Source organism: Manacus candei, unplaced genomic scaffold (genome assembly GCF_025592945.1).
Source record: "Manacus candei isolate 608988 ecotype Guabito, Panama unplaced genomic scaffold, ASM2559294v1 h1tg000008l, whole genome shotgun sequence".
Lineage (NCBI taxonomy): Eukaryota > Metazoa > Chordata > Aves > Passeriformes > Pipridae > Manacus > Manacus candei.
Window position 1 is genome coordinate 22851656 of NW_026138056.1, and position 18190 is coordinate 22869845.

The following is an 18190-nucleotide window of genomic DNA, read 5'->3' on the forward strand; positions in this document are numbered from 1 at the left end:
GGAAGCTTAACTTTGAGCTGCCTCGGGTTTGCTGTGGATTAAACCAGGTTCTGCTATTTTTTCTCATTTGTTTGTTTGTTTTGTTTGTGTGTATCTAAGAGAGATTTTTTTTTGCTTGTTTCTTTCAGGCTAAAATACAAATGCTTTTGAGGCATTGTATTGGAAGGCACAGGATGAGCTATGATACAGATTCTGCTCATACCTATGGATAATCACATCATTTCCAACTAAGTCACCGGTATTAAGCAGCCTCTAAGGCAAAGAAGCTGGGGAACTACAAAGCTGAAGGTCTATGCTCCCTGTGCCACCTATCTGGAAGGATGTGTAGGACAGGCTGAAGAGCAGCCACGACAGTGGCTCTTCAGCTCCACCAGCCACAAAGCCTGACAAGGGGTTGAGAAATGGGCAATATTATCCTTCTGGGATGTCTGAGCAGTGTTATCCTTCAGAGGATGCATTACTACTCTCACTTGCTCCACAAATCCCTAAACTCTGAGGAAGCTTAAACTCCCTCAAATCACACTGGAAAGTCCAACTCTCCTTGAGGGAGGATGTGGCTTCTATGAAAAAAAAAGGTATTATATTTATTATTCCTCACTTATCTTAAAAAAATTCATTATTCCTGATCTGTTAACATTTTCTTGGAGATCACATGAACTTTCCACAGCAAAGATAAATGCCATACTTGGCACTGCATTAGTCCAGCAAGCTGAGCTGCTGTATAGTCAACCTGGACATGCTTATGCTAACTCTGCTTTTCAGAGGAGCACATGGGACTGAATCTTGCAAATGCTGGGAACTTTCTCACAGCTGTACATAAGTATGTGTACTACAGTTCTAAAGAAAAGCAGAGAAACAGAAAGCAAGGGTCAGCAATTATCGTTGCGAATACCTCAGTGTCTAAAGGCTACAACTCAGAAGAAGTATTTTGGAATTGAAAAATAAATATAGAAAAGAAAGAGGGAAAAATCTGACCATATACTGTAAATGTGGATCTATTTTCTTCTTAAAAATTTTTGCTTCCTAAAAACGTTGTTCTTAATCTACTGTTTCAGCTCAGGGTAAAAAATACTCTGGATCCAATCAGAAATCTCCAGTGATGAAAACTTTACTGAAAGAAACCCCCGGGTGGCAAAGGATGGTACCAGTTTGTCAAAATGATGCTACTTCAGTCCATGTGGCCACACAAAAAAATAGTATAAAGTCGGTTTTCTCCACAGTCAGTCTTGAACACTGGCTTCTCTATTTCCCCAATAAGCTCTTTCTTACTGCTGTACTTGCACACAGAGAGCCTCTGAAGCCACTCCAAGTATCTGCTTCCTCTTCCAGAACTTCTCTGATGCCTCTGCTATGACATCAACTAATCATAACTGAGATGAGTATGTTATTCAGATTGATGATATTACAGCTAGGACTACCAAAACATACGACTCTCAGGAGACTGTCTAGACCCTCCTAGGGGTAAAGGGCATAAATATTCTAGGAAAACCTAACTCCTTGAACCTTTCATTTTAAATCATACTTTTAAAATTCTTAATTTCCTCATGATTTCTTTTGGAAACTCTCCAATTTATCTACATCTTTCTTTATATGCAGTCCCCAAAACTGGATTCAATACTCCAGCTGAGGCCTCACCAGCACCATATGGTGCAAAATAATTACTTCCCATGTCTTACACATGACACTCCTGTTAAAGAATCCCAAAAAAAGAGGTGCTTTATTTGCAATAGCATGTCCTTTGTGAGTTATATTTCATTTGTGATCTCCTAAAACCTCAGATACTTTTCTGCTTTCCAATTACTTCTTTTGTCTTTGTGCATTTGCTGTATCATTTCCAAGGGCAGTATTTTGTACTTCTTTACCAAATTTCACTTGGTCAATTTTTATAGAGATCCTTCTGCTCCAATTCATTGCTCCAAAGTGTTGCAAACATCCCCGCCTGCCCCTGTTAAAAAAATAGAGTGTATTTTCTCATTAGCATTTTGAATGATGGATTAGGTGGATTAGAGAGCAGACCTTTCCGTGAAGAGGCCAATTAGCAATGTCAGGTGAGCTGCCCCTGCTGCAGCTGGGAAGAGCACCACCACTAACTTCTCTTAGAGAACACTTTTCAACTGCTTTGCAGCCACTCATGGCGATTTCATCTAGGCCATATTTTTCAAGCTTGCTTAAAAGAATGTCATGTTGGACAGTGTCAAAAGCCTCACTTAAGTCAAGATACATCACATCTCCTAGTTCTCTGTTATCCACTAGGCCAGTTACTCTGTCAAAGCAGGAAATGAGATTGGTTTGACACAATTTGTTCTTGACAAATTCATGCTGGCTGTTTTTTATCACCTGATTATTGTCTAGGTGCTTATGAATTGTTCTAACATTTCTCTGGGGGATCAACCAGGGCTAAACTGGACTTGGCAACTGGAAAAAGGAGTATCCAGGGAATTAATGACAAGTCCTAAGCCTGACTTTCTTCAGCCCTGCCATGCTGTTTCTGTTTACTTTAAACATAGCTTACAGCTAAAGATCAAAACAATGAAACCTGGCCAACTTCTACAGTAGGACCCTCTTGCATTTAAACAGTCCAGCTGCACTACATTGCTACAGTGCGAAGATCATTTAGATGTAGAAGAATCATTTGATCTAATTGCTGTCCCAGAAGCTGCAGGGCTGGAGTCCTACTCCCACTTTCTCCAATAAAGCCACGACTTGGTCTTGCATCTTGAGATGAATTACCTCAGACTTCCACTGCTCAGACTTTCAGGCTGGCTTTGCATCTCTACTGACACGCCATTGCAATATGCAGAAACATACTTAGTTTTCTAGCACATTTAAAATGTTACCCACTCATTCACATTAAAGGGAGTCTTCACACTGCTTGTAACAGCCTTTGAAGAAGGCTTTAAACAGCCTTTGAATGAGGCTGTGAAATTTATCATCTTTCCTTGTTTTCATAGTGACCTTCCCAGAAAGGTCCTGACCTTGTTTGAGACTTTGAGTGGTACTGCAATAAGAGTAATAAATATTATGTGAAAGTCATAAATCCCACCTCAGTTTATAGAATGAGAAGATATTAGGAAATCAGAAGATATTTAGCCAGGAAAAAAAAAAAAGTGGGGGATGGTGGGAAGCAGCAATCTGGGAGCATTCTGTTGCCAAAAAAAAAAAAGAAGCAAAACCCAAACAAGTAAGCCCTTTCCCTCTCTGTTTTACTTCCAGTTTAACATTTCCCTGGTCACCCTTCCCAATTCTTTATATTTTTCTAATATTCAAGTGAGCTCTTTCTCATGTTCACATTTCTATGCAAGAGACAAAGAGGAGATTCTTTTCTTTCTCTTTTCTATCACTTCTTCTCAAGCTTCCTCTTACTTCTTTTCCATTTTGCTCCTCTCAGTTTCCAATACATCCATGCCCACCCACAGACTCATCTCTGAATCCCCTGTCATGCATTTTTTTCTGTCCTACTGCATAGGAACTATTTCCTAGTTCCTTTCCATAAGTCTTCTTAACCATACAGGTTTTCATACAGGTATCAAACTAAACGTTGAACATCCTTTTGCAACCATGTCTGGGTTATCTCGATTCAGCTTCCCACACTGTTGTTTCCCTTCATGTCTGCTACAACACATCTCACCCTTCGCATTGCAGAGGTTACAGAGCATCAAGAGAAGTAACACAAGCAGAGCCATGGAAATAGCCATTTCAGCACCTCTGAAGACAAGAGGGTGTAGATGAAGAAGACTGACCACAAGATTCCACGGCACTGAACATGGCTTTACCAGAAGTCTTCACAGCCCTGAAGGACAGCTCACACTTGACTCTGGGTCACAGTTGTTCCTCAGCTTTATTTAGATGAGTGATTTTGCAACTGCTGGAGCCCTCAGGTGGTCCACATACCATTCCTAAGGAGGCTACAGTAGACAGCTAATGTATGGTACACAGCAGCGTACATGTACCAGCGTCCTCGGCTTTAAAAAAAACAGATAAGCTAAAATGGCAGTTCTAATTTTTTAAGGTGGTACTGAAAATGTTCAGTAAGACCTTGTTCCAGTACTCCTTGATGAAAATGTTTGACCTATTATAGATCACTCCATTCCCATTTTTCGCTGTTTCCTCTATGGCCATCTGTTTGTCTTGTTTTCAAGGGGCAGTTTCTTGCAGAAATTATTTCCAGGTTTTGTCATGCTCAGCACTAAATAGGTCTGCATGAATAGGCAAAACTCATTAAAAAATCAGATTTTTAAATTTCTGTTTATTGTGTGAATATAGAATTTGTGTAAAAAATTCACTTAAGAATTTGTGTTAGAAAGTACCGTTTTGTTTAAAGTCAGTCTCAGTGTTACCCTGCATAAATGGATTTTCCCCCGCTTTTGTGACAGCCTTGCAGTCCAACACAAGGCATAAAAGTCATTAAAGAGGAAAACATAATAGTAGAATTACAGAAACTGGTAAGGTAATATAGAAATAGAAACATTTCCTGAAACTACTAGTTCTACTTTTTTATGAAATTACTAGGTTTCAAGTTGATGTTGTCAGTGCAAGTAATCTTGAAATTTACACTATAGTAGTTTCACCATATCAAATCAAAGGCAAAAATTTTAAAGGAAAAAGTAATTTTTGAGAGCTTATGCATTAAAACTTTGAAAGCTACTTGTTGGTCTGATGAAGGTTACTGTATTATAGACAAAAATACCATTTCTAAAGTAAGTGCCATATATTTTGCTGCAGCGTCGTCACTGTTACAGAACAATACATGATGAAGTTTTAGATTTTTCTATCCAGTCTAAGTGTGGTGAAATCCAATCACCTAAAAGCATTAAGCAGGAGGTTCAGATTTTATACTCAGTATTTCATAGGAAACATAACACTACATCATTTAGGGGTTAAGTGCAAGATTAGAATAAAGTATATCCTGTAAATTTTGTACATGGTATAGGCTGCATATGGACAGTTCTTCCATCTGCCTAGATAACTTCAACAAAGATACAAGTAGATAAAATTGAAGTTAATTTAGTAACATGTACCCACATGATAGCAAGTCCAATTTTGATTGAAATCATTTGAGGGTTTTAACATTTGCATCTCTTCAATCAGCTTTCATTTCTTACAGAGATTCATCATCTCAGTATCTAACTGGATTGCACAAAAATATGGACCTCCATTAATTTCTAGAAGGAAAAATTGAAACTAATCCCAGAGACCATCTGGAAGGCATGAGTAGCATATAAATTCAGCTCCTTGCCTGTAAGGCCAGAGCATTTCTTTAAAAAGAACTAAAGTAATCACACAAACTTGGTTTCATCTTCAGTTACAGATGAAATTCAAGGACCTCTTTATCTCAGTCACACGTGTCTAAGCCATGGTCATAATGAAGGCAACGAGGCACCCAAACTCATAAGTCCAAAGCCATGAAGTTGGAGCTGATGACAACCATCTTTCAGAGCATTCACTTCTTCTAGCTGGAATAGTTCCAAAATCTAACAAAGACTTTCTATTGATGGATACAGAGTGGACAAAGTGAATGCAAACTGCATATTTTGGGACAAATCTTCAAACCATTTTTGATCCTAATTAAAGGTGTCTATGTGAACATCAACCTTGCCAGAAAAAAATGGAACTGTCAAGTCACAGAAAGAAATGGTAGATGACACAACCCTTGTCTCATGTTACTGCTACTTACATGTATAGCTTCACCGCAGCAAGTTTGACTATACACATAAAAAAGAGTTCATATATGCGTATGCACACTTATGCACAGGTTAAAAATAATTTCTAGTCTTTTACAGAATCAACGTGTATTTTTTATCATTCATTCTCTTTAAGAATAAATCTCATTACAAGATTTTGAAAGGGGTATCTCATAACAACATTAGAGATGTGTTTGTATTAATGTGTTTCCAGAAAAGACTCTGTCTACATTTTGTTTCAGGGCTGAAATGTATTTGGGGAAGAATGAGCTCATTCAGAATAAATGCTTCTTTAAATCCACTTTAATTTTTTCTCTTGAGTTAATCAGATATGACACTGATTTTACCCTGTACTCAGAACCTGTTAGGTATTCTGTCCAGCTGAAATACAAACACTGTTTCAATTACAGAGGAAGGCAGGTAGAAATTAAAAGAGGCATTGCTCCTTTAGGTTTAAAGTCGCTTGGCTAGTCAGATCTTCAAGAAGAATCTCTGTTACCGAGCTGAAGATTTAAACAATCATGACTTTCAAGAGTGTGTTTCCACCCCATTAGTGATATAGTAGTTCACATCAGAAAGAACTACTGCATTTTACAGAATTCAGCAGAGAAATGATTCTTATCTAGTACTCGGTAGCAGCAATATTTCAGGTTTTTTATGCCATGGTTTTTACAATCTAAACACAGAAATTAAATGCCTGTAGTCATAACTCATATCTTCCAATTGCTTTAAAATGGACATTTAGCTTCTCAAAGGGGTTGACAATGTCTTTTTAAATTATTACTGCTGATTTATATCACTGTAATGTGACAAAAATAGACTTATACTCCTCAAATCTGAAGATAGAACAAATATTCTTTGCACACAGTAGTGGGCAAAGGTTCTTCAGAAATAAAATATGCCTGCCCTCTACTGACCATCTAAGAAACTCTTTTATTTTGTTTTTAAACAATATTTGCACCAGTAAAATTTTAAATGAAATTTTCAATTTAATTTCTTTCCTCATTTAAAATGTCTTATAACATCATGTCTCCAATTTAAACTACCAATCATCATGTGCTTGTTGCAGCCCTCCAGTAAGCTCAAAGCACATTGGTTTGCACAATGTTACATGTATCCAAATCTTTTTTGTTTTTGATCCACTGGTCTCCTGAGGAAGTCGGGGAGAGAGAATGGAGTAGCCCAGAGTTTAAAATCTGAGTGCCTGCCCAGAATTGCTAATGTAAAAGACTTTTTTTGCAGCAGCTGTTACAAATCAAGAAGCAATTGTACTTGGGACATTCACACAAAATGAATTTTATCCTCAGGAGAGCTTAGAAAAACACAAAAGTGTTTGCGAAATTCATCAGATACCAAATTTCCAGGAAAATTTAATTCAGTTGGAAATATTGTGCACATGTGCTATCAGAATGAACAGTTTTAGGAGTAACATGAAAAACAAAGATCTGGCTAGATGTATGTGGCCAGTTCTGGCAGAGACGCGCAAGGACACATCTGGATTAGCCATCTCCTTTTGAGTTGCAATTTGTCTAATCTGTTTTAGACTTACTTAAAATGAGATGAACAGTCCTTTAGAAGTGCTCCCTTCCCCTATTTTTACATGCAGTCAGATGGACCTCCAGGAAGGTTCTCTGTATTAATATTTACGGTAACTACAAGCTAACATAACCCACATTAAGGAATAAAAGGAACAAAAGAAATGCTCCTCTGCTGGTAAATCCAAAGCACAAGAAAGAAGACTGAGGATTTTACCCTTGGACTCTGTGGATGAATGGCATTCCAGATAATGAACTTACCACCTTTTCTCTTGGGCTAGGTGGGACCAGTACTGACCCCAGTATAAACCAGTGCTAACTGCTTCTGTTTTCAAAAGCTTTCAGAGCTTGCCTGTGCACAACCAATATGAACAAATCAGGCTATGAACTCCAAACAGATCAATTATCTCTGTCCAGTTCTCCATGTGGGAACTCAAAGTTAAGAAAGTGCATTCACAGCACAAGCTAACCATCTGATCACACAAACAGGACCTAAGGGTTGGGCTCTCCAACCTTGACACTGATTCTAGCAGTGATTTCAGTAAGAATTTACCCACACCAACTTGTAAGTGCTACTAAAAGCCAAAGACTTAATGTATAATTAATCCATTGCTCTTGCCATTGAAAATCCATAGTTATTCACTAGGTGTAATGCAGGACTAATACACTATGCTTTTCTTTCTATATTAATGCTATGACTTTCTGTATTCACCAGCAAGTGAATCCATTCCAGTCCAAGTCTTTATCAGGCTTTGGAACTGAGTTGGTGTCTTCAGAAAGTGTAGAATGGCTATAAGCACAAAACTCTGAATAGGAGTATAAGTAGACTAAAAAATTCCATTGAGGAGATATTTTTTTTTCTAACCATGCTATGTAAATAACCTGTGAAGAAGAAAAGCAACAGAAGTCATATGTTTTCATAAGCCACGTGGACAACTTGCCCTTTTCTGAATATATCTTTCACTATATGGCACACAGAGATACAGAGAATATGTAGAGATATATATTTTTCCCCAATAAGAATAATAAATAGCTGCATTTTTATGTAGTCATACACCAATGGTGCTTCTGCTACTGCTGCTAAACAGCTGCCTAATGCTTGTCTGCTACTAAGAACCAAAAATGGTTTGCAAACATCAACTGTCTGAGGATGAATAGAAAGAAAAATCTCTGGAATGAAGTAGTTTTAAAATAGAATCACTTGCTTATGAGTGAAGCTTAAAGAACAAAAGCTTTTATAATCAATTCTCCACCTATCTGAGCATTTGACTATTCTCTCATCAACGCAATTTAGAGTGTCCTGTTTTGAATTTTTTTTCTACTGGGAAGCCGAGGTTCTGCTCTGGAAGTCCACACAACACAGGTGAGAACAACAATATTATATAGTGACTGGAAATCAGTCCCTGTAGAAATGAAGGTGGAACAGAGAAGATACACCAATCTTTATATCACTCACTTAAAGATGAGCTTTCAGCATAAAAAAACATAATGACAGTAGGGAACAATATGAATTACATGAACAATATACCCATATTATTTACCCCTTGTTCTTAAGATGAGACCAATATTTCATGACAGAAAGTAAGTTTCAAATAACAAAAAAAGTCACATTGACCAAATACTGATCATTAATAAAGCACACATGATGCTTCCCACATAAGCCCAAAAGGATTACTTATCCATGTGGAAGCAGGGGGCAGCAATTAATCCTCACAGTATTTACAGCAAAACTTCCTCTGGGAATTTTTCATCACTCTTTCTTTAAGAGTAGTCACCGGCAAAAAAGGTTAGTATTTTCCCTTACACAAAAATTAATCACAACCCTTTGGAAAACCTAACTACAGCAACACTGAAAAACTGAGTCCAGAGACATCTTCACTATCTATTTCTTCCTACCAACTTTGCTATAGATACCATAACAGAGACAGATGCACAGTATCAAGAAAAGCAGCTCTGAGCGCTGCCGCTGCCAGACTATTGAGCCTCACAATGTACATAAAAAAGTGTTACCCCTGAGGCAAATAAACATAGCAAACACAGTCCTCCAAGAAATACTACACAGTATTGGAAGTTTTATGCTATATTTAAATCTTGTCCTCTCATTTTTTAAGGAAATACCGATACTGAAAGAGAAAATTACTCTTCCTGATAATTTAAAACAGGCTGTTGATTTTTGCAGTAGCACTGTTAAGTGTCCTTTTGAGGTTCACTAATCCACAGTGTCTTGCAGAGGCAGGATATATCTGTGGAGATGGAGGCTGAACAGGGCAGAAAGACACAGCTCTCTCACAGACACTGGAGAAGTTTGCATTCCCTTGTCTGGGAGATGATGGCTTCTTTAACCTTAGCACTGAGACAAGAGATACCAGGATCTTGCAAGGGAAGCTCCTAGGGAAGAGTTAGGTACGGCCACCACCTCCTAATGAGACAGAAAACCAAAGAAGGAATGATAACCTGTGCCCTGCAATTTATGGTTGAACACTTCCTAGATTAAAAAAAAAAAGTAAAGTTGCTTCTTTAAAAGCATTTTTAGCACTTCTTTCTACTTGCATGCCAGGACACAAAACTAATTGTTGGAATCCCTCGTCTCTAAAAAAAAAAAAAATCTATCATGGTAGCTTTCACTTAATGCTATACATTATAGTTCTGATGTTCAACTTCTTCCTTTTCCTTCTTCATTTCAGCTTTCTGAAACCATCTGCTTTCTGTTAAGATGAATTCTTAAAATCCTGTGAGCTGCTCATATGAAGTGAGTAAAACTTGGATTTTCTAAAAGAGGCAGAGATTTGCAATGTAAACAACCTATATGCAGCTTATATCTTCATTCAGGTTTATAGCAAGTGGGTGGATGCATTGCATAACTACACTTCAGGAGAGGTAATTAGGTACTGAAATATGCATTAGCTTGTGTAGTGAACCAAGTGCACTAACCCATACAAACATGCATATTTTTGTGCTCGCAACTGTGTTTCTGTACCTTTTGAAAATGTGATCTCCTATGAGAATGAATACTCAAGATTATAAGAGTCCACAAATCCCTTTCACCACTGTCCATAACTTCTGAGCTTTTCTGTATCCAGTTACTCTTCTCCTCTTAGGAGAAAATATTGAGTGCGGTTAGCCAAGGTTGCTTCACGACCATTAAAAAAGAATTATACCACGGCAAACTGTGCTTCATTTGCTTTCTTTAGGTACATTATATAGCAAAGAAGCCAGCTGCAGCCCAGAGGCAGCCTAGCTGAGGCTACACAAGAGGAGCATGTGCTGTAATGCATCTGCCAAGATGACCTACAGGCAGGTTCCTGCCTCATCACTGCACAGAACACCGCACGGCCTCGTTAGCTCCTACTTGTTTAGACAGGGTTTCTGTTCCCATTGTGTTGGTTCTTCTTGATTGCAAATCAATTGAGATGGTCTGCACGTTACAATATTAAGACAGCAAATTAATAAATGTTCAGATGTGGACACCAGTGCCCAGTACCTATCCAATGCATGAGATTGCCATGGATTGGCAATGGATCAGACATGGCTCCTGTGGCATCTAACTGAGGCTGCACAGCCTAGCCCCATGTCAGTAAAGAACCCACTCACTCCCTTTAACAGCATCTTAAAAGTCTTGATCTGTGCCTCAGTCCTCCCATCAGTGGGTTATAGACAATAATGCTGTCTAGCCTCAAATGACTGTAATGATAGGATCCTCAGAAATGAGGTGAAAGATGATGGTATAACATTACGAAGTACTGCTTTATTCTTTTTTGAAGTAGATGGAGCATAGATCATTTTATCATTTAACCACATATATGTCTTTTGCTTCGACATACTAGTTCAGCCTAAAGTTAGTGATGAAGAATACTTTTAGGTGCCTGAACCCTACTAAGAAATCATTTAAAGTCTTTTACTTTTAAATACAGACAGCTACTTCTGTCTTCCTGAAAACAGTGGATCACATTTGCAATATGGTTTGGCCCTGATCACCTTGGCTTAGAAAACCTCAACAATGATACTCACATGCTCCAGTCAAAGGACAAGTTCATATCCATAACTGAACCACAAGCTTATATAGGATCTGTACATCTGATCTTGGTTTGGAAAAGAAAGAATACAAGAGGGATGGCTGCATTTTCAAAATTTGAATTAGTAGTATACTACTCAGCCCTGGTGAGGCCACATATGGAGTACTATGTGCAGTTCTGGGCTCCACAGTACAAGAGAGACATGAAGCTCCTGGAGCAGACTTCAGCAGAGAGCTTCTAAGTTGGTCAAGGGTCTGGAGAAACTCTCTTACAATGAAAGGCTGAGTGGGCTGGGCCTGTTCAGCCTTGAGAAGAGGCGACTGAGAGGGGACCTCATTAATGTGTATAAGTATCTTAAGAGTGGATGTCAAGAGGATGGAGCCAGGCTGTGCTCGGTGATGCCAACCAATAGGACAAGAGGCAATAGCCAAAAACTGATGCACAGCAAGTTCCACCTGAACATGAGGAAGAAATTCTTTATTGTGCAGGTGACCATGTTCTGGGAACAGGCTGCCCAGAGAGGTTGTGGAGTCTTCCTCATTGGAGAGATCCAAGAATGATCTCACTGCAATCCTGTGCAATCTGCTCTGCGATGATCCTGCTTGAGCAGGGAGGTTGGACCAGATGACCCTCTATGGTCCCTTCCAACCTGACCAATTCTGTGATTCTGTGATTATATTATCAAACATATATATGGAAAAATGTCATGTGTTCTGTTTCATAAATGATGAGCACAACCAAGTCTGACTGAGAAGAGAACAGCTGTAAGCATTAGCTCTGAGGGAATAACGTTGGCATGGTAAATACAGCTCTCCAGAAGAGAACCACAATCCTAAAAGGTGGTATAATCTTATGGATTCTGGACCTGAATCCCATTTAGTTCTGCATTAAACATACAAACCCCAAACAACCATACAGTGTCTGAGTTATTAAAATCCTGTGGCGTGATGTACCTCTGGAGACACTCAAAAGATTACAAGGCCAAGCACAAGTCAAAGCACTCCTTTTGCCAAACTAATTGGTAACTGTAAAAGCACTAAATTAGGTACGTAGTTGAGTTTCAAAGAAAAAACTGGGGAGTTGTGAAGAGGGAATTCTTAATAAATCTACCCGTTAATGAGGATATTCTATTACAAAATAATTTGTAAGTATATTAACCTGTAAAAGCAAATTGCTGATGGGTTAATGGGTTTAAAGACCTTGTTATGGGGAACCATTAAATATGACAAAGAGTACTCACAACAAGGAAAGGGTGAAAAGTATAGACTGGAAGTTAGGACTGCATTTTTTTCCACTACATCAACGGCACACATGCTGGTACAGAGATAATAGTTTATGACAGCATTTACACTTTGTTCCCTGTTTTATATATTTTATTTTGAACCCTTTTTCCTCCTCTTCACATTGTGCAAAACAAACAAATAAACAAACAAACCCTTCCTTTTTTTTCTTTTCATCACATACACATTTTTTCACTGTTTTAATTATAAATATAGATCCTATCTCTTTGAGAACTTAATGGATGACTGGAAAATTACTGGGACTGTAACAGCAGAGGTTTGAGCCTCGGCAACATGCAAAACAGATTTTTAACCACACTTCTGAATGTTACTTTTTGTTGAGGTCAAATTAATTAGTTCGTTCTACAAATTAGATTCTTATAATCGGACCAAACACTCTCATTTAAACCATGCTTTGTATAACTGACATCTTTATTCTGGGATATTCAAGAATTCTTGTGAGACCATTTTTTGACCACAAATAGGTCAGTGAAGACCCTAACAGATATTTGACAGGAGGTGAAGTGAGGATGACTTAAGGACTGGAAATCTGAAAATGGTGAATACAGAACAAGAATGCTGCAATACACACTTGAGTTTTGAGGTTACTCAAATAAAACTACTGACCCAGGAACCCCAGACCTGACAACTAAGGAGATTCTCAGGTAAAGCACAAATATTGAAAGGAAATAGATGAAGGAAGACAAGCAGGAAGAAAGAGTGCAGTGACATTGAGATGATACCAATAAATCAACTAGCACAGTTTTTAGGTCCTAACTCAAAGTTGAGGGTTTTTTTCCTTAATATTCCTCTCATGGCATAGACACAAATGAACAGAGAACTGGCAGGCTGCTAAAGACACTGGCTGTGTAGGCACTTCTAGCACATACGTTTGTTATTTGCAGTATATATTACTCATGCCATTGCAAAGGCCACTCTTCCTGCAACGTTGTCCATACAGCTCTTAACATCTCTCTTGTATTTGGTTTTTAGCATCCTTGTGATATTTACTGAGGAAACACCCACAGTTTCCCTGGAGCAGGCCATTTGACCACAACTCTCCCTGCCAAGTGAAAACACTTCATTTTCTCTTTTTTGGTGTTTTGTGCAAACAGATAAAAACAAGCAACAGGCTCAACATAAAGTAAGAAACCTCCAGTGTTAACACCAGAGTAACTTCAGCTACTTCAGTTAGACTGGTAGAAAACCATAATACTTAATACTGTCCTCTCTTTTTTTTTTCTTTCTGGGGACACACGGTCTTTTCCCAAGCATGTACTGATAGCTGCACCAAACCCAAGGTGCAAATCTCTGACCCTGCACTATGTTCTGACTTCTCTGAAAGTGGAGAAAGGAGATGGAGAGATGCCATTCTTCATGGCATGGTTCCAACACCAGAACAGCTATCAGCAATATATATTGAAAGGAAGAAGGTGAATCATTTCTTGCTAGGAAAAGAACTGCTACTTTGCCATGAAATCCTTTGTTAGAACAAAATTTATCTAGTTTCCATCTTTTTTAAGAAGGAAAATGTTCTAAGCTGGGATCTTAAAATTTGCTTATGCAAATTCAAAGGAGACCTCTTGGACACGCTTCATCATTTCAAAATATACACTTTACACCTAGGAAAATGTATCAAAGCCACAAATGCTTTGGTCAAGAAGTCTCACCCCTCTTGAATTGACTGATGATATCATATGTTCTAGGAATATTTTTATCATCTGGCATGTTGCTCGGCACCATATGGCACAGCACACTGACAAGAGAGAAAGGACTAGTTTTAAATATTATATATATATATATATATATATAGGTAGATAAAAATAAATGTTACACTTCTATAGAAGTACAAAGACACTATTGCCCATTTCTATAATTCTTATTACAGGAGGGGCTCATTGTGGAAGGTATGTTTTTTGTCCTCACACTGATACAGAAGACCTACAGAAGCAAAATGTAGAATAGTTTCAAAAAATGAAATGTAACCCCTCAAAGAGAGCTTGAACTGAATGCAACACTTATTTTCTCACTTTGTAATGCTTCTTTTTCCAAGACTTGTTATTATTGTAATAATGACATATTAACCCTTTCTCATGGAATTAATTTCATGCAGTTAATTCAGATAGACAGGTTTTACAGTCAGTTATAATTTTTATATAGAGCAACAGCTTCAGTTCTGTCAGTACTGGAGGGGATGAAGTCTGCTGGTTTTTCCAAGAAAACTTTTTAAAGGGAAGCTCATGTCATTTGGCATTAATATGCATATATATTATCTCTCCATTTTTCATCATTATTTGAGGTAAAATGACATTATGAATTGTTCAAAATACTGTACTGAATATTTATTTAGGTAGAACTCATAAATTTTTTCTACTTGGCAAAGGAAATGTGAACTTTTGAGGATTTTTTGATGAGGTTACTAACTGGGTAAGATAGAACATTTAGCCCAGAAAAGTGTTCACCGTATTATTGAAATTCCTCTTTTCTTTTCCTATGATATCTTCTTGATAATTCTTTGTTTAAACTTTCTGTTTCTACAGACACATTTTCATATACTGGGTTATCTTCATGTTAGAGGAGAAGATGAGATCTTGCTGTATATTTGAGTCTGAACATATTCTATACTAATACAAAAGCAACCAAATGACCTCCCCCATAGTAATCTTCTGCTACAAAATTTTCCTGCATAATTCACCATTTTAAGAACAGGATACTAAACTGAACACAAATCTTCTCAAGTCTTTGAGAACACCTTCCTGTCCGTTCCCTGTGTCTTCATCACCAAATATTTGTCTGTTTTAGGGCTTTTCCAAAGTACTCTCAGAAAACGCAAACCTGTAGGAAATCTGATCAAATGACTGTTTATCTCCCTCCAACCTCCAGATCTTTCACCTTCTCCCAAGCCCATGCATAAAAGTCTACCCCACTCTCACAGATACCTGTGCATATGAGACAGTACTTTTCAACTTTGCTACTGTTCAAATCTTTACTAACCCATCCATGCTCACAAAGAACTGGTCCATCGCACAAGCTGCACTGCACTCTCCTCCTGCCTTCCTGTCCTGGCACTGGCATGCTCCCCATCCTTCCACCCAGTCTCACCATTCTAAGTAGGAAGAATTTTGGAAACAGTCTTTCATTCTCTTCCTCACCAAACCACCACGTCATTTAAGATTTTAAATAAAATCAGAATCATTCCTGCATCAGAAGCACAGAGGGGTGGAGGCTTGTGGCTGTGTATAGTTTGCAGATCCCATGGTCCAACAAAGCCATGTTACTGCCCAGTTTCATTGTAGTTTCATAGTTACAGCTCTGCACTTAAGTGGTTTGGGGATGAGGGGTGATAAGAAACTGCATCATTAGTTCTTCTAAGTTCTTCTCACACTATGAGGGATGCTCATCCTCATGCACCTATCCAGTATATGAAATAAAATTATTCTGCTCTTTAGGTGCCAGGCAGACAGTAAGAAAACACAATCAGAGTTTTCATCTCTTATCATTACTAGAGATACACTGTTCAAGACAGAGTAACTATGCAGACATACACAGATGAAATAAATCACTGGGCTGGAAGCTGGTATTGCAGTAACCAGTAACCATGCCCTGGATTATGTCCAACACGGACAGTTCCAAAGTCAACAGCTTTAAAGAACACAGTTTCCAAATGTTACGGGAAAGCTGTAACTCCGGAGGGCAAAATGAGAAAGAGAAAATGTGAATGAACTAAAATTCTTCAAGAAGACTTATTAGTCAAAATACCAAAGGTTAAAAAACTACAATTTGCGTCAGTAAAGAACTGAAAACAACATTTATTAATTAAAACTAAGCACAGAAAAGAGAGATACTATTGGCGTAATGAAAAATACATTACCTTAAAGATTACACTATCCACACTTTACTGCTAATGGTTATTACCTTTTAGATTTAATAATCCTCTGTAACAACATCTCTCAACCCAAGTCAATTAGTTTGTTACAACCGAGTAAGGGCACTTGGAGCCCTGACATAGAAAAATTCAAAACATGGTAGTGGTTGGTAGGACTAAAAATTAGAGATGACAGAACCAGCATATTGAAACAGTGGCAATTATGAAAACAAGGAAAACTGAACTTTGTAAGAAAGCATACTGGCTTGGAAATATGGGGAAGGGTATTCATTATCAGCGGAGGTGGGGCTTGAATTCCATTCTACATAAATAGGGCTTTAATCCACAAATTAAAGATACTATCTCTAAAAGAGGGAAAGGAATCTAACACCAAACAGGTAAATGAAGACGCTTGCAAAAACTCAGATAAATGAAAAAATTGTGCTTTAGTAGGTTTTCATCTTAGAGAAACACATAGCAACCACCAGTGACAAGGAAACAAATAGGGTTATAAATAAAGTATTTTAAACACAAGGATGAGGAACAAAAGGAACTGGTTACCAGGAAAGCTACAGGGATGGTCTGGGAGATGTGTACTCTCCAAAGACATGTTGGCATTGCACCACCAAGTGAAATGTTAAGGCCCACTTTGAGCAAACGGTCAGAGTACATGCTCTCCAAGACTCTCAGATTTATAATCAAAGAGATGATAAAATCAAACAGCTCATGCTCAGAACAGGTCTAAGAATGATGAGGCAGCACAGAAACATCATCTCAAAAACAGTAACACAGAACCAACAGCACTTTACCTACCATTCAGTCCTCTATCTACCATTAATTCTTAAATTACTTCGTCCCCAGTCCCTCTCCCTGCCACCATTTGTTCAGTTCTCCCTCACTGTGGTTAATAAATCCCATGTGGCTGGATACTACTGGCATTTGGTTATATTCTCAAGCCTTTGAGAACATCTTTCTGTCCATTCCACGTGTCTTCGCAGACATATGTGGCTAATCAATCTTATTATCTTTACAATATTTGCTCCTGATCACTTTTTCACCCAAAACCAGGGATCTCTGAGTCCCTGTGGTTTAGTTAAGAAAGGAGGAGAGGTGGTTTCACAGGCAGTGACAATGCTGAAGTCTCTGCACAGGTTCTAGCCACCACCCAGGGCTTGCATTAAAGGACACCAAACATTTCAATATATAGTTTAGTAACACAATATCAAAGTTGACTCCCAAATTAAAGTCTCAAGTGTGCATTTACAGAACAGTGGAAAAGAAGCCAAGTTATCCACAAGATCAGCTTAACTTCAGCATTTAAGGAAGGAAGGATTTGATACACAGCAAATATACCTCAGCAGCCTTGAAAATCTGGCCTCTAAGGATTATGTTTTCTATAAGGGCCTCATTAAAATAAAAATTAGAATTCTCTACTGAGTGCTTTTTCTTAAACACTTTTTGTAAATATTAACATCCAGAAGTAATATCCAGAATAAAACCTCACCCCCACTTCTAGAGTATTTGTAAAGCTACTAATATAATTTTACTTTGACAGGACAATTTCATCCATCTTTGATTCTTCAACCTTGGGAAGACCTTAGTCTAGACAGAGTTTATCAAACCAGTTAGTGTGTGAGAAACCTGTTCTCTAATTTTTATAACTTACCTTAGCACACAGTTGTGTAATGCTGGTGTGCAAATGGCTATGCCTTCTCTCAGTTAGTTTCTAAAGTGGTGGAGGAAGGCTAATGAATTGCAGTTATACAGGAAAATACAGTGAGATTACTTCTTTTAGTATTATAGGTGCTCAAACTTC

General features: G+C 38.0%; 1 protein-coding gene across 2 annotated transcripts in view; it reads right to left on the reverse strand.

The window, feature by feature from the left end:
- LOC127462446 (cytochrome P450 7B1) overlaps positions 1 to 18190 on the reverse strand; it is a 129632-nt gene that overhangs the window by 92395 nt on the left and 19047 nt on the right. The window contains exon 1 of one of the 2 annotated variants that reach the window (XM_051771100.1): positions 1863 to 2834. The exons of the other annotated variant lie outside the window; for it this stretch is intronic. The gene's annotated coding sequence lies outside the window, so the exon portion shown is untranslated. Of the gene's footprint in view, positions 1 to 1862; positions 2835 to 18190 lie in introns of those variants that run through there. 2 annotated transcript variants of the gene reach the window in all.